Source organism: Leptinotarsa decemlineata, unplaced genomic scaffold (genome assembly GCF_025532065.1).
Source record: "Leptinotarsa decemlineata unplaced genomic scaffold, Ldec_3_MD MMD2_tig00026361_RagTag_RagTag, whole genome shotgun sequence".
Classification (NCBI taxonomy): Eukaryota; Metazoa; Arthropoda; class Insecta; order Coleoptera; family Chrysomelidae; genus Leptinotarsa; species Leptinotarsa decemlineata.
In genome coordinates, this window is record NW_027412704.1 from 205,165 (window position 1) to 232,782 (window position 27,618).

Consider the following 27,618-nt stretch of genomic DNA (forward strand, 5'->3'; position numbering starts at 1 on the left):
ATAAAAAGAAATTGAGCTGTTCGAGGGAACGTGATAATACAGTGATATTTTTTTAAACAGCTACCGCCATCTCTAGGTCAGGCGGGGTACTTCTGGAGTCACACGAAAGAAATACTACTTTCGAAATAACTACACCTACTTGAGCTGCGAATAACACGCAAAAAAATCAGTTTTTCCTATTCAAAAACATTTGGAAATCATAAGGAAACTTTCTTAGATTACATTACAAAGTAATATCCAAAAAAAATAACAGATATATTCATTAATTGATGTACCGAAAGAAACGAGAAATTTTGGTGAAGTCGCCAGGAACTCGGAAAATAGTAAGTAATATGAGGCTTTTAAATTCTATTTCTAGGAATTGTGGACGATTGTCTTCCTCAACGTCTCGTTGACTCGAATCGTTGGCATCTTCAGGAGAGTTAATACTCAATAAAAAATTAATCCATGTTAGGCCGTTGAAAAATCTTAACGGAAGAAGGCTGTAACTTTTCAATTGTCATCTAAATACCATTGAATCAAAATAACAGTATGGGATTTTGAAAACAAACGAATATACAAGTAAAGCTAATATCAGCGTGTTAAAAATTTTAAAAACCTTGTTCATATTTTATCAAAAATACCAAATTTTAAGCAATTTTGAAACATCGTGCAAACTAGTTTCGAAACTTTGGTTTTTTGAATTTTTTTGGATATCTACTGAATTAAATTTGAAAATGAGATACCGTTAAAAAGAGAAATCGATGATTTTTGTAGTTTTTACTTCATTGATATGAATATATTTTGGAAGATTTAAACATTCTGCTTAGTATTCTTATGTGAAATTTTAATAACCCTATTCAATAATAAACGTCAATCACAACAGAACAGATAAGAAACAACAGCTCAAAAATCAACATTTGTTGCATTGCTGCATCGTGCTTTTCCGGCGAATCAACTCTAATTGTGTGAAGCATCTAAAATAAAGGATGTCTTATCAAGATTCGCCCCTTAATACAGTTTCCGGAATTCACTTCCACCAATTACATCCTGGGGATTCACAGAGTTGAAGTGTATATTCCACTAATGAAATTTTACGGATTGAAAGAAAAGATATTCTCTGATGTTTCTCATACAATTTCATCATTCTTGAGAAAGAAAACGGTAAATGAAGCGGAACATCCCGGAATAAGGGCTAAATTGTTCTGTTACTGTTTTTACTTTCTTGAGCGGAATTTGCTGTTATTTTTTGGGGTATTTTCAAAGTACTTACACTCAGTGCAACGCATGGTTTTCATCATATGACGAATCAGCTATGAATCTGGAGATTCTGGTGGCGACTGTTCAATGTCGATAATATTGTTTTCAAATTTTCGATTTTATAAATGACATAATAGAGATTCGATTCCATTTATGCCAGATAATTTTAACATAACTAAAGCGTATGAAAAATGATTCTCTACCGCCTTTGAGAGTCTTGTAACTCCCGAATCTGCGTAGGGGTATAATTTTTTGTTTGATTCATTACATAATTTGGAAATTGCGCTCTTTATTTTTGTAAATAATTTGAGACTGACACAGTTCTGAAATCTTATACATACCCTCTTGAAGGAAGGTATAATTGTTGACCAATGGAACTCACCTGGAAAAAAAAGAAGAAAATCAAAACATATTCTCATTTAGCAGGGAAATTTTAAATTTTCATTCATTCAATGGTTTTTGAAAATTATTTTGAAAATAAATAGGAAATTTTTGAATCCAGTCAATTCAAAGCATTTCATCGCAAAAAGGCGAAAGAACAGTCTATGTAAAGTGGATTTCCTGGGCTTTGAGAATGGAAAGCATAATTTTCCGAAAGAGACTTTTCGAACGAGACAAGTTATTGACTAATTGGTCAACTGGCTAATCGACTGATAATAATAATATCCTTTATTGCCATATAAATCTACAATGGACAGGGCAACGTCAATAGGTTTTGATATTTACAATATTTGTTATATATAACGATAATAATAGTATAATAAGGTACAGTACAATAATAAATAAGACGGTTGAATAATAATATAGTGACAATAATAATAGTAATAATAATATCCTTTCTATAAATCTACATTGACGTCAATGGGTTAAGATTTGCGATAGGTAATATTTATTACAACTACAGTTCCCATATATCACAATTTTTATAATTGGTCAACATTACATGTTGGATAATTTAAGAAGGACTTTTAAAAGAATTTTGCGCAGTGCTCAGTTATGGTGCAATCGCATAGAGACCCATCACCAACTGTCGAAACTATAATAAACTTTGGTTTTTAAATAATCAATGACTGAGAGTCTGAATTTGTTGTGGTTTTCTGTATTTCTAATTTCTCTTGGGAGAGATTGATAAGCTTTTATGGCTTTGTAACGCGGTTCTTTTTCAAAAAATGATGAATTATGACTCGGTATGCTTAGTTCATTCTTGTGTCTGGTATTTATAGTCATTTGGTTTGAGTAAAGATCACAGTTTCTCATGAAAATACTATAATGTTTTTTGACAAACATGACCAGTTGCAGAAAATAGATTGAAGGAACTGTTAATATGTCTAGCATCTTGAAGTGTGGTCTACATGTTGATCTATGAGGTAGTTTTAACATACATCGAATTATCCTTTTTTGAGTTTTGAAGATTTTATATGACTGTGTGGATGATCCCCAGAAAATAATTCCGTATTGAATAATAGATTGAATATGCGCATAATAGTATATCTTCAGACTATCTTATGATGCTTGATCTCTTAGTGCACGGATTAGACCTGCTGTAGTACCCAGTCTAGAGTTAAGTTTGTTTAGATGGATGTCCCATGTAAGATTATTTTCCACTGTGACCCCTAAGAATTTAATATCACTTATTTCAGGAATAGATTTGTTAAGCAATTTGGCATATATCGATTCTAGCCTATTTTGGTATTTGTTGTGACATTTTGTGGTGACTTTTTCAGTTTTCACATTGTGACAGGTTATAACCCCAGAAAAAAGTAACAAAATATTATTCTCCTGATTATTGACAGCAAAACATCGAATTTTTGAGATACTGACATCGATTTCTGTTAGTAAACTGTGAAAAGAATGTTGTTCAGCATCAACAGATAGTTCTTCACTTTCAATATGGCAGGTTTTTGGAAAAATATCCTTCACATCCAACAGCTGTGAAGCTGAATAATTCTGAAAGCCGCACCTGCGACAAATGCCATTAGTATTTCACTATTGATGAGACGGAGATCGTGGATTGATGTCTCGCATTCGTCTTCCAAACCGCCTTCTCATGAAACATGGAAATGCGACTGTAGCGGGGTTTGTGTGCGAATAGACAGACATCGAACAAAGTTGAGACTAAGAGGAATCAGTCAAAGTCTTGGTGAAAGTAGCAACTTATCAAAGTGAACAGACCAGACCGTGTGTCTTCCGGGCTCAGCCCGTTTTTTATGCTTACAGAAGGTTGAAGAGAATTCAGGAAGGTGGGGTGAGGTTGCTAAGTGATATGGTTTGCGACGCTCAACTTCCACTGGATCTCAAAAGTCGAACATTTCCCATTTTGTTATTTCAAAATTGCATTCCTGGACATCCGCTTCATATGCACATCTTGTGAAATTGACAATGATATTGGAGTTCCCCAGGGTAGTGTTTTGGGCCCCATTCTATTCAAACTATATTCAAATGACGTGACATTGTTTGTTGATTGTGAATTGATGAACTTTTTTGCTGTTGCTATTGGCATGTGGCGATGTGAATCTCGAAATGGCTATACAAAAAATTAATAATACTCTAAAAAGTGTCAACAATTATTTGAAAATAAATGAACTAAAGCTGAATGTATTTAAAACAAAAGCAATGATAATCACCACCAAATTTAAATACAGCCAAATGGACTCAAAAATTATTAACCTCAGCATTGATGATGGGATTCCTGATGGATGACACTCTATCATTTGATGAACATGAGTATATTCATGGAAAAAATTCAAAAAAATTATTCTTTTTCTCTAGAATTGCTAGTAATCTTTCAACCGAGTCACAGTTTACAAGTCAATTGTTCAGCCACACTTTGACTACTGTTCCTCTTTCCTATATCTAGGCAATCTGAATAAATCGTTTCAACTCCAAAAACTTCAGAATCGTGGTTTGAGAGTCATTATGAAGTGCCGCAGATATACCCCTATTGCTATTATGCTTAATGATTTTCGTATACTAAATATTGAACCATTTAGGACCAGTACATTGTACTCCACCATGATATTCACCACCACTTCACTCGAAATAACAATAATTTATACATCAACGGAACAAAAAACAAAGCACCATGAATTCTTTGTTTTTCAAGGGTTTGATCGGTCCAACAAATTACCAAATGTAATTAAAAATAGCCCATCTTTGAACATGTTCAAAAACGAACTGAAAACATTTGTTATCAACGTTACCTGCAGCTACAATTTTCTTTCTTGAGATATTATCATGCCTATCTTATTGATCAACTTCAGAATGTATTCTTCTAATGTTTGTCATATATTTTCAAATTATATCCCCTATATTTAGGAAGAAAACCCCCTAAGTTAGCATCACTGATTGAAGGGAATTTGGGCCACTATGTATCGCTGTAGGACTTTTCGGTTGAACGCACCTGCCCAATATATCTTTTCAGATCGACGTTTCTATTAAACCATAAATCCGCATAGCCGACGACTTCGACAGTCCAATAAAACTCCGGCATGACATCTAAATAGGGACGCAAAAATGATCCGGTTACCCGTAAACGCGAACTCCCCATTGACCTAGATAAAAAAAGATCATTCGACACGATTGCAGATGGCAATATCAAATACGAAACTGCCGAAGCTTTGAATTGGAAAACAGAGAAGTTTATTCACGGGTAGCATCCCGGTACAGATATAATCTAAACTGGATGAATATGAACATTTCTAATAAAGTGACCACAGGGTGTTGTATTTAGGGAGCTTTCAAAGTAACTTTTGGGGTTGTGGACCGAGACAGAAATGAAAATTGAATTGAATTCTGATGGGGAATATTAGTGGAGTTTCTACCCAACTCCAAACCGTTATTTTCAGCACCTCAACCCGTGTTTCAACCATCAAATGATTACCTTCAAGAGGGAGATCAAACAGTTCAATCTTCCTCCTGAAGATGATCACTTGGTGATCAAAACAAGCATTGAGGTGTTGGAAATATCGGTTTGGTGTTGGGAAGATACTCCAGTAATATTCATCATTACACTAAAGATTCCAAACAGAGCATTACAAGTATCTAATGAGGAATGTAGATATGGTTTCAAATACAATTGCGGTAGTCATCTTCATTTGAAACGTTTGGAGATTGTAACCACATAATAATACGGCATAACCCAAAAACCAACCAAAACAGAAAAAACTGAACCAGAAATTATCGTATAGACTCCCAGCAACTGAAAAACAACGAGAACAAACTAGTTCCCAATGACTGTTGAACCGCACCAAGTTTAGCACTGCAGATAAGTTAAGGATTGGAACAGAAGATTCAATTTCATACCGCTCCCATCTGGTTGAATTCTCAGGAGGAGGCTGACCCAAAAGCATGATCCTCCAGGGAAAACATACTGACATATAACGTTCTCAGACAGCTTTTTCCTAATCGAGATTTGCTCAACACAAATGTATCATCAGCATACATAACGAACTGATCACTATAAAAATCATTTACATATATTATATACAGGCTGATTCACGGTGGATGGCACATTAGACGTTTCTGGTGAACCAGACAACGGATCACTTTGAAAATTTAATGGAGGGCATATTCGGACATTATCTAGCCAACTAAAATATTTTCGACAATGCGGTGTTGCCGCTTCTATTAGAAAGCAGTAGCAACTTTGATTTTTCAAATGGAACACTCTGTATATAATATAATTGAGGCGGTAGATTCGGATACATTTCATTGAACTTTCTACATGTTCTGCTGATAATTTTGTCACACTGTCCAAAAATAATAAACAAATTCATAAGAACTTCGTTTGAATAGATTTGTTCCATCGTTTTGAAGGTATTTGCAACTTCTGAAGTGACGAAAATGTCGATATTATTAGGAGAATGTCACAACGCTATTGTCAAATAGTAATCATGGCCTGCTTACCAAATACCGAATGGAAATACCATTCTGAAGGGACATTTTCACAAATAAATGTTCATAAGTCCGAAACTTGACTAGTTAGGTATAGGTATGATATACATAGAAAGAAAGCAAATTTCAGCAGCTTTCCGAATTTTCAATAATATACAGGGTGTTCCATTTAAAATAATCAAATTTCAGCAACTTTTTCAAGCAAACGAAAAAACAGTATTTTTTTACCACCCTGTATTGAAGTAACGGAGATTAGGCTGACGTGTGGGAAGTGACCAAGTATCACCTAACTCCAAACCAAATTTCGTTATCATAGTACTTCTTAACTAAAAGATATCGGCATTTTTAGAAGTCATGATTTTCGAAGAAAAAAATTGAAATTAATTTTTATTTCGAAAACGGTAACAGATAGGTATAGGGAAATATCAGGAAAAGTTGTCGGGCAATTGTTGGAGATTCCAAAAATAATATTATATACAGAGTGTTCCATTTGAAAAGTCAAAGTTTCTACTGCTTTCTAATAGAAGCGGCAACACCGCATTGTCGAAAATATTTTAGTTGGCTAGAGAATGTCCGAATATGCCCTCCATTAAATTTTCAAAGTGATCCGTTGTCTGGTTCACCAGAAACGTCTAATGTGCCATCCACCGTGAATCAGCCTGTATAAGAGTGGACCTAATATAGAACCGTGAGAAACCCCGAGAAAACCATTTTTAGATTCTGATTTATTTCTGCTAACTTCTACATAGTAGTATCTATCCTCTAAGTAACTTTCAAACCCCTGATTCCCCTGATTCCACACATTTCAAGGTTTGTTAGGAGGATTTTGTGATCTACCAGATCAGTTACTAAATAAGTTTATTGTACATTCTTGGCGTTTTGGTGTACCACAATCTTCCATGCCGAAAATTAACTTACATTCTCCTCCACTCGATTATCTACACCCTGTCAATGCGATTTTTAATTTAAATTCCAGCATTCGTCTGTCCCTGGAAACAGGATACATTTCCAGAGCCTTTTTGCGCCAAAACTGATTTAGAAGGAGCGATATTTCAAATATGCAGAGAGACGAAGAGTGGAGCAATTTCAAATCATAAATCAGAGCGAGATAAATCAGTAAGTGAGGTGGGATTCCAGGTATTCGGGCAGAAATCTGGATATGCCAGAAGCAGTTCAGGAATTATAGGCTCAGGCATTCTACGAGTATAGAAGTATTCGTGAATTATTGGAATAATTCATTCACCTGGGTTTGGATACTGATTTTTTTGTTGGCAATTTTCCAGCAGATCAGGAATAACTTTTTATTTCCGGGAAATGGAAAGACCGGATTCATATCCGAAACAAGAAATATCATTAGGCCACTTTGAAGGAATAACATGAGATGAATGGCAAATTCTCAAAGAAGTACATTCATCAATTTGATAAAAACTTCAGTATCGAATTAACGAAAAAGTTCTAGTTCGTCGTGTAATCCTTTCTATGAATAATAGATCTGATTGTGAAAAATCAAAACTAGCTACGAAATATGGGACGGAGAAGAGTCATATAAAAAACAAGAAGGGGGTTTTCGAAGGAAAATCAATAAAGTTCAACCTACATTTCTGAATAAAGGGTTTTCCAACATTCTGAGCAAATGTGGTGGATGAATTTGAGTCCACTGCTTCAGTAAATGATCGACCAATATCTGTACATCGACGAAACGCAGGATCTGCCGAAAACGTCGCTGCTGTCTGTGAGAGTATGCAGGAGAATCTGAGGCAGTCGATTTCGCGTCTCATGGATTTTTGTAGCACCTCCATAGAAAGCTTCCAAGAGGAATCCCCTCAGTGGAAAAGACTGCGATAAAGGTGAATAAAAATGATCCCGCATTCTCCAATACCTACCAACAAAAAGTTCACTTGGCACCAAAAACGTCGAAATAATTAAATCGAAGGGATGCCAAATCCTAGCCAAGCTCTCCCGATTGATGAGGTTCAAATTCACTTACCCTTACCAGAATTAACCTCGGGCTCGCACGATTCGTCAAGATAGCGGCAGATTTTCGAGGATCAAGAGTGCGCCAAGGGTTTTACATAATTTCCAGATTTTGTCTACCTAAGGAGTAAGCCGATTCAACGAGAATCGGAGTTGGCTGGATGAAAGTTATCGACTTCGTGTTAACATGCCTTGACTCGTAAGTAATATCACGTGGGACTGACGTTTTATTGGGGATTTCCCTTCGGGATGGCGCAGTTCATTTGTCATCGAAGTGTACCGAGCATTTGAGATACAATAAACCCAGTTTTATTTCTTCGATGATATAAGTAGGAGTTTCTATCAATTCATGACCAATGAATCTATATGAAACATGACTTCAATCACTCATTTACTCATTAATATTGGTTTCTTCATACCGAAAATATACATACTTGTTTCCTACACCATAAAAAGTATTACTATTATTATCAACTGAGCGGGTTCAATTTATACAAAGTAACAATTTTCTTCAAACTAATATTGGTAATAACCTCAATGAACGTATGTACCTGATAAAGTTACCAACCGAAATCTATTGGTAGCTTCCATCTACATAAAAAATATTTGCATCAAATTTGTGATTCGAGGTGAACACTCTGTAATTGAAACACACTCGGAAACAATTAAAATAACACCAGATCGCATACATTGAGAATTACGACCGAATATAAAGATTGTTTAGAGTCGTTATCGATCAGAATCGACAATTAACGGAAGCATCTCAAAATAATTTTCTTAACTCGTCCCATGTTTTGGCAACTTCTCAAATTTTAACAATGTTATTACCACGCGTCGAATAGTTGGCAAAGTTGTTCCACCATTGGCCAATAACTCATTAATATTGATACACATTCGCTTATGACAAATTTGCAGAGTGTTATTCCTTGTTATTTATCTCAAAATTTACTGATTTTACAAGCAACATCAGATTTGACAGAGTTTCCTTTCTCAACTGTACGTAAAATAGTCAAAAACAAATATTTTGAACGCAAGACGCGATGTGATGCGGGATTACCAAAAACTTTAGATGTTCATCTAATAAAATCATTGAAACAAACAATATAAGACTGTGTCAAAAACAATGAGATACCTACAATTGAAATCATAAGGAAGAAATTGAATACTTTCGGCCATAACGTGAGCTGCTGTGACAACTCTTCAAAATTAGATAAAGAAACTAGGATTTAGATTTAAAACATTAACAAAGCAGTTATGGAAAGCAGGAGAATAGTGGAATAGCGTTACAAATACTTAGAACAAATAACTAAATATAGACAAGAACAACGGCAAATTTTATATTTGGACGGAACTTGGTATGACACCCACGACACAGTTACAAAAGGGTGGACTGATGGTTCGAGAATGTGTACGCTTAACATGCTTGCAAACAAAGGATCGCGACTAATCATTGTGAATTGCGGATTCCTGAGACACTCCATTGGATTTCCGAAGGCATATTTCAACTAGATCGCTAATGCAGACCGCGAAACACTCCTTATCTCTCAAGAAAACATTCTCGATATACTTCCACAGTTGTTACCCGTCATGGCGAAATTTCCCACCCTCCGCTCTTTATTTTCACAACCGCTGTATTCAGTTAACTCCCTTGCATGTTTGTAGACGCGGAGTTCTACAAAGCAGACTCTTCAATGGAAAAGCTTTCTAAACTCGTAAAACAACCTATAGATCGGAACGCATGAAAAGAGTTTTCCTGGCAGCATCAAAGTGCTCTGGTTTATTTGCATTTATTTTGCATATTTTTCTAACGAAAAAGTGCCGAATGGGCCCCCCAAAAGACATTCTCTTCGAAGAAAATGATACTATACAGATCATAAAAAACGAATGAGGGGATCAACAGCACTTTTCTTGGTCTTATCAGAACGTCATTACATGCAATAGGAATGGTTGTTTCTTGATGATAACCTCGTTTTCAGAAAAAAACTTTGAAAAAACACGTGTCTTGAACATCTGAACTTTCGAACTATAAAATGCTGAATTGAAAAAATATCGTTTTTTCTAAGATAGCTCCTTGGCCTTAGATAGTAAAACGTAGAGAGTATATTCAATTTATGTGAAACATTTCATTTTGCCTATGACTGAAACTTCCATAATTCAAGATAATGCCCATATGAATTTTTTGTCCTGGAGAATTCACTTGATATCCTTTGAAACTGAATCCAAGTTATTTTCACCTTCATCAAAAGCACCAAAACCATTACGCTCCGTTGTATGTGACAGTCCATTTATTCCCCGCTCTCGAATAACTTCACTTTTATCTGCAACTTCAACAGTTTCATCGATTCTACGGATTGAGTTATGTGCTCTCTTTTCCCTCAAACATCATTACGATATCAATTCAGTTTCATCCAACGTCAACTCGAACATAACGACGTAATTCCACGTTCATTCTTTTAGAGAAATATCGGAAAAAGACCGCAACGAGAGTAATAAATCAAATTTCACTTCTATCGTGTCCAATTTTTATTATTCCCGAGGAACTGTTACCCTTCCCGGCGTTTCCAGTTTTTCGAAATTTTTTTAATAATCTTTATTACTTTCTGCTCTCCACTGTGAAATATGATACAGACGTGGCGGTTCGTTCTTTCTGGGGTCAACCTTCTCTAGTTTGCTCTCTGGGTGTGGTGGATCAACTTTTAAAGCTATTAAAACTTCTCTTGATGCGATGTGTGTTTTAAGGGTGCGTTGGAATATATATATATATATATATATATATATATATATATATATATATATATATATATATATATATATATATATATATATATATATATATTTATATTAAGGTCGGCGAAAAATTATTCTAGCCAACTACAGAAAATCTATTTAATATTTTGTAATTGGAAAGAGAATATTTTTCAGGAGAGGTTAGTTTTTGGAAAGAAACCTTGTGGCTTTCCACTTCTTCTTCATTATATAGATAGTGCAAAACTTCCGAAGAGAGAATGAGAAATTAATACATAATACAACTTTTTTCAATTGAGGCAAATTTGATTTTTTTATTTTCCCTTCAACATTTTCATGTATAGCAACCGTCAGTATGTAGCACTAATGCATTGAAAGAAAAAGAAACGTGCAATCTAAAAATTATAATATATATTTGAAGGCTCAACTACTCAACATGAAACACTTCATTATGAAGTAACTAAATATAAAAAATGTACGTAAATCCTATTCAGGAACACCGTAAAAGTCCTTGAAACTCTAAAAACATTGTTTCATGTTTTTATGATAATCTTGTGTTTACGTTTTCTCATTCTGAAATGTTTTTGAGACTGACCAACATATGTTTTTGATCACATTTACACGAAGCACCGTTTTTTTACGAATTATTGAAGATTTCAGAATTTGAGCTACGGGAATCATTCAAATATTGAATTTAAAAGCGACTCGCTTTATTTTTTTAGAAAGACAAGGGAGGTAAAGTAGTACAGTGGCTGATGTTGTATATATTGTAGTAATTGTTGTTATAAACATTACTGAAGTTTTGTCCCAACATCAAACCATTATTTTCAACACCAAGATATCATCTTCGAAAGGAAGCTTAAACCAAATCTATGTTGCCCTTATTTATACAATAGATATCTCTGCTAGGTACCTGTGTCTTAATTGCCTTAAAAATTAATTTCACAATATTGCCTTATCTACTAGTCAGGTAAATCTGATAACTAAAAATATTATTTCATTATTTCATATTTCATAGAAACAACGTCCTTTGAATTGAACAAAAAAATGAAGTGAAGGCTTTTATGAGATTTGCCTGTATAGAAACAAACGAAAATACAACTGTTAATGGGTGATTTGGATATTTGTAGGTTACTTTGCCTTAATATTCGTGGTTATGAGTTATCAAGACTTTCCAAATATACTAATAAACCGAATTATATGTAAACAGAGTCCATCTCAAATCAAGTCGATTTTCAAAAGGCAATTTATCATTCAGAACACTATTGTCTGAATCCTGCATGAAATTTTCTACTATAATTTTCATTTTTTCCATATTGTGCAAGGTAAAACATTCCCAATGAGTCAACAAAGTTTGTTTCAGTTCACAAGAAATTATCTTAGTCACTAACAAAAAAATGTCATGAATTTTTCCAACTCCGAAACCTCAAACAATTGTACTTGGAAACACGTAGCTGGTAAATCTCCTCGATCCGGTGCTGATCTGTACACAAATGTTTATTATTCAAATTCGGGGAGATTTGCAATTTCAAATCGTCTCTTACGCATTCAGCGTCGCAATTTGAACAAGAAATGTGGGTTTATTCCGGCTCTTTTTGCGGTCGGCGTTATCAGTGATTTAGGGGACATGGAAAATCTCTGGAGAGCTATAGGACAGTCGTCAGGTGATTCAGGAAGGACTCAGGCCCCAGAAGGCTGGTTTTCGCATTAGCAGGATAAGCGAAGTTGAGCTCCACGTTGCCAGTTGTCTAGGCTTACCCGTATTTGACATAGAAGCAAATTACATTTTTGAAAAAAAGAATCTTTTCATTTCTCTTTCTACATTAGTCTAAAGAAAATTGGAACTTTCAAAGAAAGCACCCTGTATCTGGAAAACAATGTATTTATTGGTTTTATATTTTGTAGTAACTTTTCTGGATGAACTTTTCAGTTTGACCTTCATTGAACTTCAGCAGATTCCCCATCGTGTTAAATATTTTGAAAAACAACAGAACCCTTTCCAAATTACTGAACGATTTATTTTAATTGTTAGTTGAGCTATTAAACATCCACAATTTTTCACATCTCCACAACTCTAATATACCTGTTCTTATTTTCCTACTGTATTTTTGTCAGTAGAGATATTTAGCTCCATATTTTGCATACACTACAGAACTGTTAGTAGTATTCGCCTATCCAGAAACAAATAAGCTGGAACAGGAACGAGAATCATTACCAGAATTGATTACATTCCATTCTAAAATTATTTAATGGCCTCTTCTGCCAGTCAGGGATTACAAACAATGTTTTCATTGGTTGGCTTGATTCGAAATCAATGTTCGATATGTTCTCTGTTATCCAAACATAGTAAAATATATGAGCGGCGCCGAATTTCAAACAATGAGTACTGTAATTGAATTTTATTGAAATCCAAATGAAAACTCATAAAAAAAATGGAAGGTGATTCAAAATGACATATTTCTCATACATAGTGATTTGCAGTACGATCTCCACACTGTAAAAAGCCTAATATTAATTATTATGAACACACAACCTGGGGAAGCTATTATGACACATGACGAGGACTTAATTAATCATCTACAGTGATTATTTCTATAAACATAGTAAATTGCCAATGCAAACCATGGAAACAGTAGGTCCTCTGACCAGTTCAATTTGAGTTCGTTATAATCTAGAATATTCCATTCCATTTTGCGTATATACCCAGGAGAGATAAAAATATATACCCAGGAGGGGAACAGAAATGGTCTCTCCAAGGAGAACGACATTGTTTACTTATCACCAAATTGGATGAAAAATGGACCACATTTCCGGAAAGCACCAACTGAATCAGGACTGGACTGGCCAATCTATAGCGAAGCAGCGTTGATTTATTTTTCCCAAGAAAAATCTAGATATTTGTGCAAGAGTTTACCCTATAAAGTAAGTGTTTTAAGAGCTACTGAAAAACAAATTCAGGTTTTACTTCGAACAATGGATACAAAACCTACACTGAAGCTGCAGATCATGATATGTTGAGTACTCCCAGCAAATTCTAGAATTTTATCAACTGCAAGAAAGGTAATTCAAAAATACCAGGTCTTATGAAGAATCGTGATGATAATTCATGACAAACCGCGAACATTTTTATGTAGTTATTCACTAATAACTTTAAACGTATCTATAATTAATCTTCCTGACAACTACGACATGCAAAAACTAATGATAAACTCGGATCACTAAATTGTTGGGAGTCGTTCTGAAATATTAAAAATTGATTGTTAGTCCTGATTGAATTCCTAGTAATAATAATTAAAATTGTATGTGATTCGTCTAAAATTTTCATTTCTGTACCAAATTACTGCATATTTTCTGAGTGAGGCTAATAAACAACTATAAATTTACTTTGTGAAAATGTATGAAAAAAAAACTGTGATTTTACGTTTCAATCATTCAAGAACCACTCCAGATCACAGTTTACTAGTAACATCAATTAATGGATCAATTCAACAAGAGGAGACAACATTTTTGGGTTTGAAGACATCTTCCAAAATCTCAGAATATTGAATATTACAAGTATATTACATTTATGAGATATTAAAATATGTACACAAACAGTTTTCCTACTTTTAATGGTAATAAAAATTATAATACTAGAAATTCCCTACAGTTGGAAGTGCCAACACACATATTAGTTGTATCGGAATCATGTCCCAGGCTAATGGCCATTAAATTGTACAATAAACTTCCAAGTTCAATAAAAAATCTGGCTCTAAAACAGTATAACTATCAAATCAAAGAGTTGCTCCTGGATAAATCCTATTATTCTTTCAAAGAATGTATGGATGATAACTTATGACCCTGTACATGTGTAACATTTTAGGAAGATTTATTTAATCATAGTAGATGACTAAACTGAAGAATTTTCAAATAGGAATCAGAATGACTGCATCTTTTCCGTTTATTCGGCGTTGAAATATCAGATAAGCTTGTTTTTCTCACGTAACCGTAAATATTAACACATATTCTTAGTTTTCAAATCAACAACATAGAACTTTTGCAGTTTTTCTTATGGTAGAATGTCTTTCATGTAAATCTAGATCATCTACCAAGTTACTACGTCGATGAGAAAAACCATAAATTTCAATTTGCCGTCTAACGAGTTGAAACGACACTGATTTTTACAAATATGGTGGAATTTGTGCCAAATCTTTTCGAAACGACTACGTTGAAGCCTGCCAACAATTCTCCACTCACCTATAGATTATTATATACGACATTTTATACTGACTCCGCAGACACTAAACCAGGTCATACAGATGAATGATTTGGCAGCTATTGGAAACGAAGTCCAACCCCTAATTTGAACCCTCTGTCACATCTGTCCAAAACAGGGAATGAATTCGAGTCATAATCGCCGGGTGTGCCTGCTTAAACGTTTTATTGAAAATGTAAAAATTGCTGGATAATTTTTCATTAGACAACCATATGCCCCGAAAAATGTGCTGAAACCTAATGAAATTTTCAAGTATGGATGAATAATTCACGGAATTGAAAGCGAAACCTTGTTCGAAAAACATCAAGATGAAGGGTGGAAGCTGAAGGTGATAAAAGTTTCCCTTTGATTTTCCCAAGACTGACAACTCAGTCTGGAGAAATTCAAATGAATACCGTCGATACTGACATTGATGGATTTTAATATGTTATAACCTAAGAAAAGAAAACGCGGTTTCTTCGTCCAAAATTGGCTTTTTTCATCAAAGTAATCTCTATCAAGAGCCACACAATCATTGCAGCGGCTCTCTAACATTTCAATACCACTTTTGCAGAACGATTTATCAATTGCCTCAAAGTAGTCCTCAGTTTTAGTATAAATCTCTTCATTCGAATGAAATTTATCACCGTTGAGAATTTTTTTGAGGTCTGCCAACAGCCAGTAGTCGCTGGAGGTCAAATCTGGCGAATACGGTGGACATGGGAGCGATTAGAAGTTCAATTCATGTAGTTTTTGCCATTGTTGACAGAAATTTTTTTTCTTTGTCATAGACGGTCGTTTCTTTGCAATTTCGGCCTTCAAACGATCCAATAACGCTATATAATATTTAATGTTGACGGTATTTCCCTTCTTATTTATTTATTCATTCATACACTGTTCAACAGGTTATACCCAACTACAGAACAGGGATATAAGTCAAATCACAATACAATTTCAATAAGTTATAAGATAAAAAATACATACAGGATTAGCTGGAGTAAAAAGACCTAATCTCAGAGATGGAGATTCTGACAACTTGCAGAATTCCATTTGACACACATGTTATGCAGAGATGAACGTTTCAGAATATTTGTACGTGGGGTTAGCACCTCTAGAGGTTGGTCTAGGTATATTGAAATTCAGTTTTTGCAGAATATGTGGGTCAATAATTAAATTATTGATCAGTTTAAAAAGAAAAATTGTGGAGTGACAATCACGACGGCAACTTAGCTATTCATAGCTTGCCTAGCTAACAATGTATCATGGGAAAATCGAATTGGTGGATAGATATTGTCTGATCTATAGGAGAGAAGTTTTAGGAAACGACGTTGTACTGTTTCAACTTTCTCTGTATAAAACTGATGAGATGGATTCCAGATTAAGGAAGCATATTCTAATTTTGATCTGACGAAAGCATAGTACGGAATTCGATGTAGATGGATCCGCGAAATCTCTGAAGTTTCGTGCAATAAATCCATACATTCTGTTGGAAGCGGATGGAATGACTTCAATGTGTGGTACGAAGGAAAGTTTTGTGTCGAAAGTAACATCTAGATCGGTGAATGTGAGAGGCCGTTGAAGTGGATGTGAAAATGGACAATTTTGTAGTGTGTTTGTCATTACATTACATTTACTCGCGTTTTTGGGAAAACAATATAGCTCAACACGTGTCAGATTGAGCGATATAATTTCAGGTCATCTGCGTATATCAAACAGTTGATACCTAATGACCTCAACCATGTCGTTTATGGATACGTTAAAGAGAAGTGGACCTAGGTTGCTTCCTCGTGGAACACCCGAGGTAGCTGGTAGGAATTGAATGGATCACAGTAAAAAAGCAATAAAGCAGAAATTAGGTCCATAACAACGAAATTATAAACAACTAACAAAGCCTTGTTCAAACTATTGCAAATAAGATTGTTGAAAGAGGAAAATTGAAGGCAGCAGTTTTCCCGAACATTTGAAAATAATGGATGAAAGACTAGTTCATCTTGCTCATCAACAGAAGTGAAATGTCATTTGATGACAAACATCATGCAACAGAAATCAACTTCAGGAATTTCAAATCATTTTATATAATATCAGACAATGGAAGTACGAACTAATGGAATTCATTATGAAACCTTGTCAATCACCTTCAAACAGAAATCAACTTAGCAGAACCCTTTTGAAGAGGCACAATATAGAAAATCAGAACATAAAGGGATCTTCACAAGATTATTGATTGCTTCTAAAGGACATGTTGGCTAACATTTCATGAATTTATAATCCCAAATACATTTTTTTTTAATATACTTTATTGTCTGAAGAATAAATTCTTATTGACAAAGCCTTGTGCGAAATATAAATAACATATACATGAAATCACAGAAGTAAAATCACTAAAAGTAGGTTATAACATGAACTGAAAAGAGACATGTAAATAATAACAAACGTTCAGGATATAAGAACATGGTCAACAAAATGTAAATAAATCAATTTAAACTAAATTGAATGAAATGAAATCAATAAAATACCGTAGATATTACAGTTAGTCTTCTCAATTAAAATTATCATCATAGAATTCTGCTAAGCTATAATAAGGTCTCCCAGAGAGCAAGTCTTTCAACTCTTTCTTAAGAGCTCTAAAGGTCATTTATGGTTCTTATAGCTTGAGGAAGGTGATTGAACATTTCAAGTAGCAATGTCTTGGTAGAGTATAAGAGCTATACGAGACTAAAAGGGGTTCTTTAGAAAAACTTATTGTCATTTCAATAAATCAGCCAACAAAAAAACATCAGAAAACACCTGAAATGTTGGAGTATCACATATAATTTCGTACTGAAAGGTGGGGGAATAGAAATAAGGGATGAAATGGATCGCGTTGAAATTTTAAGGCAACCAAGCGCATTTGCACTTTCAACAAAATATGATTTGATTTGAATAGCATTTACGAGCGAAAGAAATATCATTTCCATTGGAATTGAAACACTTTTTCATTCGCGAAAGTAGACGAAATAGAAAAAGTAATACAGTCGAGCGCTTTCTGTTCGAATGGAACTTCAAATCAGATTTTCCTCGACTTAACAGAATTTTTCGTGAAATGAAACCATTCAAATAGGACTGGAGTCTGTGTAACGTATTCCAGCTGTGGAAGAATGGAAATTACGAATCAAATATTTACCCAGTGATTCTCCAATGAATACTGTTGAATGTTTTTGGTTATTCTCTTTACTGTTTCAGTGAATCAATCATTATGGTCACATTGAGTGAATAATTGGATAAAAATATATAATACTTCACTGACATTGGACAGATCCACTGATAATTGAAACGAATATGATGGAAAATATCAGTTGGAAAAAAGCGGTACCAGGGTGGTCTCAGAAGTACTGGGCCTGACCCAGAGATGGCGGTAGTTTTTTGAAAAATATCACTGCATTAGAAAATACACCATCTATCACCGAATTTTTTCGTATAAAGATGGAAAAGTGGCAAGCCGAAACTTTTTTTTTTCAAAAATCAATACTACCTTTTCTCAACTCAAATAAATTTTGATTCCCATCAAATGGTCTCTCTCTCTCACACTATTTTTGGCTTTTGCTTCCACACAGGCGCATCAAGCCATACCATCAAATGGCATACAGCACGTTATTTTTGGGTTCGTGAATTGGTTCTCCCCAGTAATTAAATAATATCTGGTAAACCTGAAAGCGTCTTTTTTTTGTACAATGCAAGAACTAAAGGAAGCCCTATTTGATTGTCGTGTATCATTTTGCAAAACTATGAATGAACGAGCAATATAAAATGATAATTTTCTAGTCGATGTGTGTATTTTGGTCGAGTGTACTCTCTTTTTGAAATTGTAGTCGATCGCCAAAATAGTTGTTACTAGAAGAACCCAGGATTATTTGGTACACACATGAAAACTTCAAACCTTGAAATTTCTTTTTAGATCCTGAAAAAATGATGTTTCAATATGACACAATTATTCACGAAATGTAATTACTCAAACGACAAATTTCGTGGTCACTGGATATGACGAAATGGTGTAATTGGTGACCTCCTTGGTCCCCCGACTTAGATCCTTTAGATTTTTCAGTGAGGACACGAAGACAAGCTAACACTCTGAATACCAGCGATGGCAAATTATCGATGTATGCTGCAAAATGACACCTTGATTGCTTAAACTCCAAAATGAACGACAACGGTTTCAAAATTAATATGTTATAGTATGGGGCCTTCTTATTTGAGAAATTTTCTAGACCAGGGTAAAAATTTGTCTGCCTTACAGATTAATTTGACGTGTTAATGGATTTCTATAAAAAGTTCTTTGCGTGGCAGTTTCGACGGCCCTTCCTCTATTTAAGAAATATGCGGCAAACTATGGCTACATTTTTCAATCGGAAAAAGGCGTCCTTGCGGAAAAAATCTTTTTGAGACGGGTTTTCCAAGCCAGTACTATAGTCAGTCCTATTTATTGTACTGTCTGAACTCTTTGCTGATGAAACTGCCCTGATTGAGCATTTCTATATCTAACAGTCAATATTCACTGTAATTCTAATAAAAAATCAATAACGTACTAACCGAATGTAATCAGTCCCTCGCCATTGTATACATTTCTAGAAAGTTTCATAGAACGAAGTTGGCACTGTCTCATTTTCATGCAACATTTGATAAAGTAATTTTGATAAAACGCTATTGTTATGTGTACGCCATGGAAATACCAAACTCATTCCTGATATTAAATTGGACAACAGAGGCCTGTTTATTTTCCAGAAACATCGTCGAAGTAAACTGCCAGCAATTCTGTTGAACTGATTGTTTCACATTCCGCAAATGGTCATCAATATTTCAAACAGTCAGTTCATCTCGAAAAGAATGAACCGCCAAAATAGGAGACGCAGCTTATGAAAAAGAGCGTATTGTGGTACTCTGACATCGATTAATTTCGAAAATACTGTTTGTTCTCCGACAGCCGAGTTACAAGTTTTTGTTTCAAAATTAAATCCACTTTCAGCTTCTTCCATATTACCAACTGGAGGGGTTTTTTGTTCAATTAGAAGTTATACAACATCAAAAATACTACGGAAAAGTGAACAAATTCAATGATACAAAATATTCTCAAGGAATTTGAGGCTACATGGGCTGGAAACTTTTGGGTCTAACACATAGATGGCAGTAGAAGCGAGTTTATTATATTTCAAACTCTTCCAGAAATGTTTTTAAAAGTTACTACCTACTATAAAAATGCCAATTTCCATTTGGCGAATATTTTTCAACCAATTTATCTTTCCTGTTGCCAAGTTTCAGAATCTCATGCAGATTGAAAATGACCCTCTGAAGAAAGTCACGATTAGCTTGAAGTTTTCAGACTGAAACTTGTGTTCCTTCCCCCCAACTTTCAATTGGCGTTATATAATTTAGGAGAAAACTCGCATTCGAATCCTTTACGCCTCACTGCGTAGAAAAGTTGAGATATGTCGAGAAATATCAAAAGACAAACTTTCCTTCAGCTATAAGAGGAAAACTCTTGAGAATTGCCTACACACTAGAAACAAGGATATGAGATGTAATAGTCTGTGAGCTTGGCACAAGTTGTACCGAAATGTAACTGATTTTCCAAAAATTTGTTTCAATGGAAACATACGAAGTAAATTTTGAAATTGAGGGGAAAATCTATGTAAAATGAAAAAACTATGTGAAAAATATTAAAATAGACTTTGCTGTTGATAGCAAAGCAACTGGTCTATAGTTATTTGGAAGAGTGTTCTTGTCCTGTTTGGGAATAGGCCGAACGCAAGCAATCTTCCAACAAGAAGGAAAAACCTCTTTCTTGTATGACAGGTTGAAAAGTCTGCAAAATACTGTTGTGAGTTCGTTTGCGTACTTTTTAAGTACAATGACGGGCATCTCATCAGGACCAGATGCTTTGTAGAGAAACGAAATAAGTTCGTTGAAATATTTTGATATCCCAGTCAATTATTCAAGGATTACTGTTACGAAACTGGATCAGAATTCTCTAGTTTCGAAAATTGTGAAAACTAAGAAGTGGGACGTGACCCCCGTACTATAATATAGATTAACGATATCTGAATGGATTGAAAGTATCTGAAAGTGGTTTTAGCAAAGCGCCAAAGTTCGATTTGTTAAATTAGAAAGCCCAGTTTTCCAAGATAGGGTTAATTTTTCACGTTTTCTCTTGAGAATTGAGAATGAAAATGGTATTGCGCTTCCGAATTTCAACATTATAGAATCAGCTACTTTAAAAAATATAACACAAGGTGGTATGACTGTTTGACAAATCGGGTTAGTATTTCTTTCTTTAAAGGACATTATGAGGAAAATAGTATTTGAACGTGAGAAACTTGTACTTTGTACAAATTGAATATTGGAACAAAAATTTGGCAGAAAAATACGTAAACTGTACACAAAAACAGTTTTTGGAATCTAGAGAAAGCTGGAAACGTGGATTTTTTTGCAACGTGAAAAATCTGAGATAATCTAGAATTCACCTTCACCCTTCACCCTTCACCTTCTTGATGGTGTTTTTGTATATACTGTTTTGTGTATATACTTTGATTACTTATGGCTGGATAGGAATGGATAATACTGTGCTTGATATATTTGATCCTATTTTGCCATATTTACGTTAATATTTTGGATATGTATATTTCAAGGACGGTAAGAATTTTTTCAGACTTGAATGTTTCTCTTAAGGATGTGTCTTCAAAGGAGTATAATAATATGAAAAAAGTAAAATATTTTTCTGGGCGATATAAGAACAGAATAAAGAAATATACACTTTTTTTAACTTTGTAATCGATAAAACACTGAATTCACAACTTCTAGAACATCATATTCATTAAATATTTCAACACCGCCACCTGAAATTACATATTTTGTTGATTGGAAAAGCACTGTTCATGCAAACGTTTTTCAATTTATTCCATATTCAATACTTCATATTGGAATAATTGTTTAATAGGTATTTCATTTCAGTGAAACAAATACGTTGATTTATGTTTGTTTAATTTTCATTATTTCCAAATAGTTTCAAATATTAATCAGATTAATCATTGATTTTGAAAGTATAACTATAGTAATTAAATTTGATTTCAACTGGGTAAATAAATTTCCCCGTTCAATATATTATAAAACTTGTTTGAGGTTTTGAATTTTGTGAGAATCTTGTATTGTTCTACTACCGACAAATAATCCTGTAACACACTAAACTGATTTTTACAGCTTATTTCCACATTTAACGTGTTTTGTTTCAACTATGAATTGAAAAATGTCTTTATGTAGTTCACAATGGTATTTCAAACCAGAACATTCTTCAAGAGGAAGATCAAATCTTCCTCTCGAAGATGATCACTTGGTGATCGAAACCCGTATCGAGGTGTTAAAATAACGATTTGGTGTTGGGAAAAAATTTCAGTAATATTCAAGAAATATTTGAATAAAATTATTTTGATAGGAAATTTGACAAATATCTGTCAAATACACTCCAGAATTTTTATCAGGCATTTTCTGGGTCTAACTCTGTAGGAACGCTGGAAGTAGATGGTGAATGTATCAAATTTCTATTCAAAATTATGATTTTTTTGACCATTAATACCAGGAGAGACTAAAAAAATAGAAGACAGCTGTGTCAAATATCGTTTTGTATAGTATGAGGAGAATTGGCCCCAACATCAATCCCTGAGGCACTCCAATAACATCAGGGTGTTCTCCATAATTGAAAATAGACTTTTTTGTTTCCCGTGTAAACAGTTTTGTTTTTTGTAGCTAAGGGTTACCAACTCAGTTTATATAAAAATCTGCGAGAGCTCTATTGTACAATCCTGAATATTCTTTCCGTATACAGGACAAAATGTGAATACCGATGATAACAATTAAAATATTTTCACATTTCTTTCCATTATTAAAGATTCAAATCGGAATTGAAAAAGTTTCTGCTTTCTTCCTCTAGTTGAAATTATGAACTCCACATGACATTTTTGTTTTGTTTTGAATTATTATTTTAATTCAATTATGTATATATTTGTATGTGTGTATGTATTCATGTATATATGTGCTGTATAATTAATTGATGTGTTAGTATTAAAATAATGTATTTAATCATTATTCAAAGTTTATCTCTGTTTTAAACATTCTTGTTTCTTGGGATTAATAAAGGTTATTATTATTATTATATGGAACAGAACGTGGTTACCAATGATGACAAATACATTTTTTTCACATTTTATTCTCTTATTCAAAATTTAAATCGGAATTGAAAAAGTTTCTACTTTCTTCCTCCAATTGAAATTCTGATCTCCATATTACATTTTTTTTGGTTTTTAATCAATATTATAAATCGATTATGTATATATTTGTATGTATGTATGTATTCATGTATATATGTGCTGTATATTTAATTGATGTGTTAGTATTGAAATAATTTATTCAATCATTATTTAAAGTTTATTTCTGTTATAAACATTGTTGTCTCTTGGAATTAATAAAGATTATTATGATTTTTTTGGGAAAAAACGTTTTTAGCTTTCTACTACTCCATCTTGATACAAAAAATTATGGAGTAGTAGAAAGCCAAAAACTTTCTTTCCCAAAAAATTAGTCACTCCTAAAAATATAACCCTCCCTATTTAAATTATTATTATACAGGACAGAATGTGAGTACCAATGATACTAATTGAACTTCTTTAACATTTTTTTCCATCATTTTTATATAAATATATATATATATATATATATATATATATATATATATATATATATATATAAATAAATAAGTATCATTCTGATCATTTCCATATTGATTTCAATTTAAGAGCCACCGGTAGACAGCTGTTTCAGCCTATTGGGCATCGTCAGTACCGGGCAGGCGGTCCTCGATTGAAGACAAAATGTGAAAAACCAAGAAAAGTACTTGATAGAAAGTAAGGGGTCAGTCCATTCATAGAATGTGACTAGTTGAAATTTTTCCTCAGCAGTGGGTTTTATAATTTTTTTGAAAAAGTTAACAGTTCCCAAACTTTTCTCCGAAGGTTTTTAGCTTAAATATGAAGATATGGAATGACCGAGGTTGATTTCAAAGAAGGAAGAACTTCAACTAAGTAAACAAATTGTCACAAATAATTAATAAAAATTTTCCCGAACTAGTTTCTAATCCAAAAATATGAATCCATCCCCTAGTTCGGAACTTTGTCGAACTTCAAACATTTCACGCCGGCAACAAAGTTGAACAGATCCGCGCGAAAATTAATATAAAAAACCTTACTCACCGTTAAAGCCGGCTCAGAAGCTCTGCACTCTTCAGAAGGGGTGGAAATCGTGTATGGGGGCACAGAGAAGCGCGATTTTGGGGGGCGACTTGCACGTGAGATGTCGGGAACGCGTATGAGAGTCAACGAAAGGATCTAGGCGACTTGGAGGCCTGCGCCGTCTGTCGTTTGTTTCGGCGAGAGAAAACTTTTCCGAACGGGGAGAAAATTTTTGTGCGTGACAGGAATTTTGAAAGAGGATGTAAAGTCCATTTCAAAATGTTGTCTTCTGTAAATATTCATTATTTGATAACGGAAACTGTGGTAAACATGGAGATTTTCGCAACCTTGATTAGCCGAAGACGATTGTAGATACTAACAACCGAAACGTCGTGAATTAACGTGGCTTGGAATATCTTAACTTTTTATTTTCATTTTTAATTCAATCGTTCTATTTTTACTTATACTTTATTTCACTATTATTTCATTTCAGGTTATTTTTGCTTGATATAATTAATGGATTAAACGACTTAACTTAAGGAGGTTGAATCCAAATTATATGAACATGTTTGTTCTCCAATATATAACCCACTGTAGTATATTCGTGACACGATCGTGGGACGAGAATATACTACAGTGTGTTATATATTGGAGAACAAACATGTGAAATATAATTGTTATTTCCAGCTATTCATTTTTAATTCTTCTTTTCTAGTTGTTTCAGGGATTTCAAATCATTTTATGGTAGTATAGTAGAGTATAGTAGACAATGGAAGTCCGAACTAGTGAAATTCATCATGAAACATTGTCAATCACCTTCAAACCAAAATATTTGAATGAGTTTTGGCACGAGATGCCAATAATCAAAATATAATATTGTTTTTACAATTACCAAAATTAAGCATTTATCTGATTGAAAATGTTGAATGAAATAGAATAGCAGGATTTGCAAATCCCGTTTGAGGTTGTTGAGTTTCATTCATCATTCATCTACCAAATAAGCTTATGATTCAAAAACCACTGAAATTTCATTTTATAGTAGACCTTATTATAGTTTGCATGAATTTTGTAGCGAATTTCAAGAACTATAATTTCAGGGGAAGCTATAACTATTTTTCATTCATAAATATTTTCACAAGAGACAATAATAACAGAAACAAGCTTCACTCACCCTGTAGCTGGTTCTTTAAAAAAAGGATATAAGCGAGCTGGAACAGAGAAGATGCTTGAGAGATAACTTGATAATGTGATATTTCGCAGGAGCTTGATGGATTTATGAAAAATAACTCATTTCGCGCCAGTCGTTCTATAATTGGATTTTTATTCCTTTTCGGTTGAATATAAACGTATTATCTCCTTGGATGTAATCAAGATAATAGTATTAAATGTTGTAAATTTAACTCTCTAGTGATTGGCAGTGACGTAAGTACATATATTAAAATGAATTTCAGTTAATAATTTGCTACATGTTTCATAAAATTGTCTCTATAAAAAATATATTGTAAATGAATTGAATATGAATGATGGTTTTTCAAAAATGTTCAGTAAAGTACCCAAAAGTACCTGAGAAACAGGATGATGGAACAGGGAAAGTCTGGAATTCACAAAATAATCTGTGAGGAATGTGAGAAGAAATACATTGGTAAAATTGAGCGGGCTGTAATAATTTGTTTCGAACAGAACGTTACAAGGTTTCGGTTACGTATACTAATGAGAAGTCTAGTGTTGTTCAGCAACCCTTTGAAACAGACATAGAAGAAGTGCAAATCGTTTGAAATCGTTGAGATCTTACACGACAACAGACTTTTATACGCCTTCAAAATTCTAGAAATGAAAATATGTGGTACGAGACAGATCTAGGAACAACCACAAAAGCTCTATCCTGAATATTCATCTTCACATAATTAATACAAATAGCGACTACGAGTTCAATGAATAATAATTAAAATACAAATACAACATAACAGTTATACGAATAGTTATAAAGAATTCATTTAGATATATCTATTCAGTTTGGTTGCAAAACATGAGTTTCAATCAACTTCTAATGAAACTTACTTTATCATCGAAATGCTATCAAAAAAAAATACTCCAGCTTTGGATTGTAGGTGGAGTATTTCATTGGAAAGGTGCAATCTGTCTTTCATCTGAAAAACTCAAGTGTAAATATAATTTTCTCCTGAGAGGATCATACTTAGAGGAAAAAAACTCTCTTTTCTGCCTACTATGTTCTTTCTTCTAAACAATTAGCTGAGGATAGATCCTATGAGGTAGTTCCTCCACTCCTGGAAAGTGTTCGAAATTCAGAAAGAAGTAAGGATAATATACCTCTAACCACCCTTCCTTTGACGAATCAATTTTCTGTTGGAAATGCTGGTTTCACTGATATGATTGCAATATTGACCGGACCGACTCGTTTTTGTCCCCGACATTAGGTATCTGCTCCTTGGCATTTTTTTATTGAAATTTTGATGTTATTCATGCTCAAAATGAATTCTACAAGAAGCAGGTACTAATGTATCAGATGCATGACGTAATTAATAAAACATATGTCTATCTGTATGAATTTTGTTTTTTTTTTTTAAATTTATCCAAACTATCTTCAACATTTCTTTTCTTGTAAAGGTACTCGATCAATGACCCATGGAAGATTGTTCTTTCAGGCCGTATGCTGTTATAAAACAGATAATTTTGAGTGGTAATCATCAAAATCAGAATCATCACGTATAGAACATCCACTCTACAATCCTGATTTGGTACCTAGGGAACATTTCCACTGGTGTACAAAATTAAAAAATATATATCAATGATTTTTGATAAAGAGAACAAGTCAGTGAAAAAACTACTTGATAATTGTTTTTTTCTAGAGAGTACTTATTATCAATTGATCAAAATACAGAAAGTTTACTGTGGCCCAACAGTGATCCAACTAGTCAGAAGCGGAAAATAATATCAGTTTTTGAAAATATGTTTCCCTTTGGACACAGCAATCAAATGAAAATTCAGGTTAGGCCCTCTAAAAATGCAATTGAATTAAATAAGGAGAATCTTGGCTATAAAACGAAAATAAAGCTGTAAAGACATACGTTAGAGCAGATTTATTTAGATTCACGATCATTAAATCTTGAATTGCCGGTATTATAATTTTTATAGCACCGGATTAAGCGATTAGACGTATTACGTAAAAATACAAATAAATCAGTAGAAAAATGACTGCTTCATGTGGCTACCTGTGAAAATTTATTTAATTTAATTATTATTTTTTTTCAAATGTGTTCACAAGTT

At 33.7% G+C, this 27,618-nt stretch overlaps 1 protein-coding gene across 3 annotated transcripts in view; it reads right to left on the reverse strand.

The window, feature by feature from the left end:
- Positions 1-25,645, reverse strand: part of Scp2 (Sarcoplasmic calcium-binding protein 2) — a 73,243-nt gene extending 47,598 nt beyond the window's left edge. Inside the window, exons 1-2 of one of the 3 annotated variants that reach the window (XM_074185099.1) lie at positions 25,505-25,643; positions 1,581-1,621 (exon numbers count right to left, since the gene is read on the reverse strand). The gene's annotated coding sequence lies outside the window, so the exon portion shown is untranslated. Of the gene's footprint in view, positions 1-1,580; positions 1,622-10,302; positions 10,308-25,504 lie in introns of those variants that run through there. The other 2 variants (XM_023158439.2, XM_074185100.1) reach the window with 2 other exon arrangements.
- Positions 25,646-27,618: the final 1,973 nt, after the last annotated feature.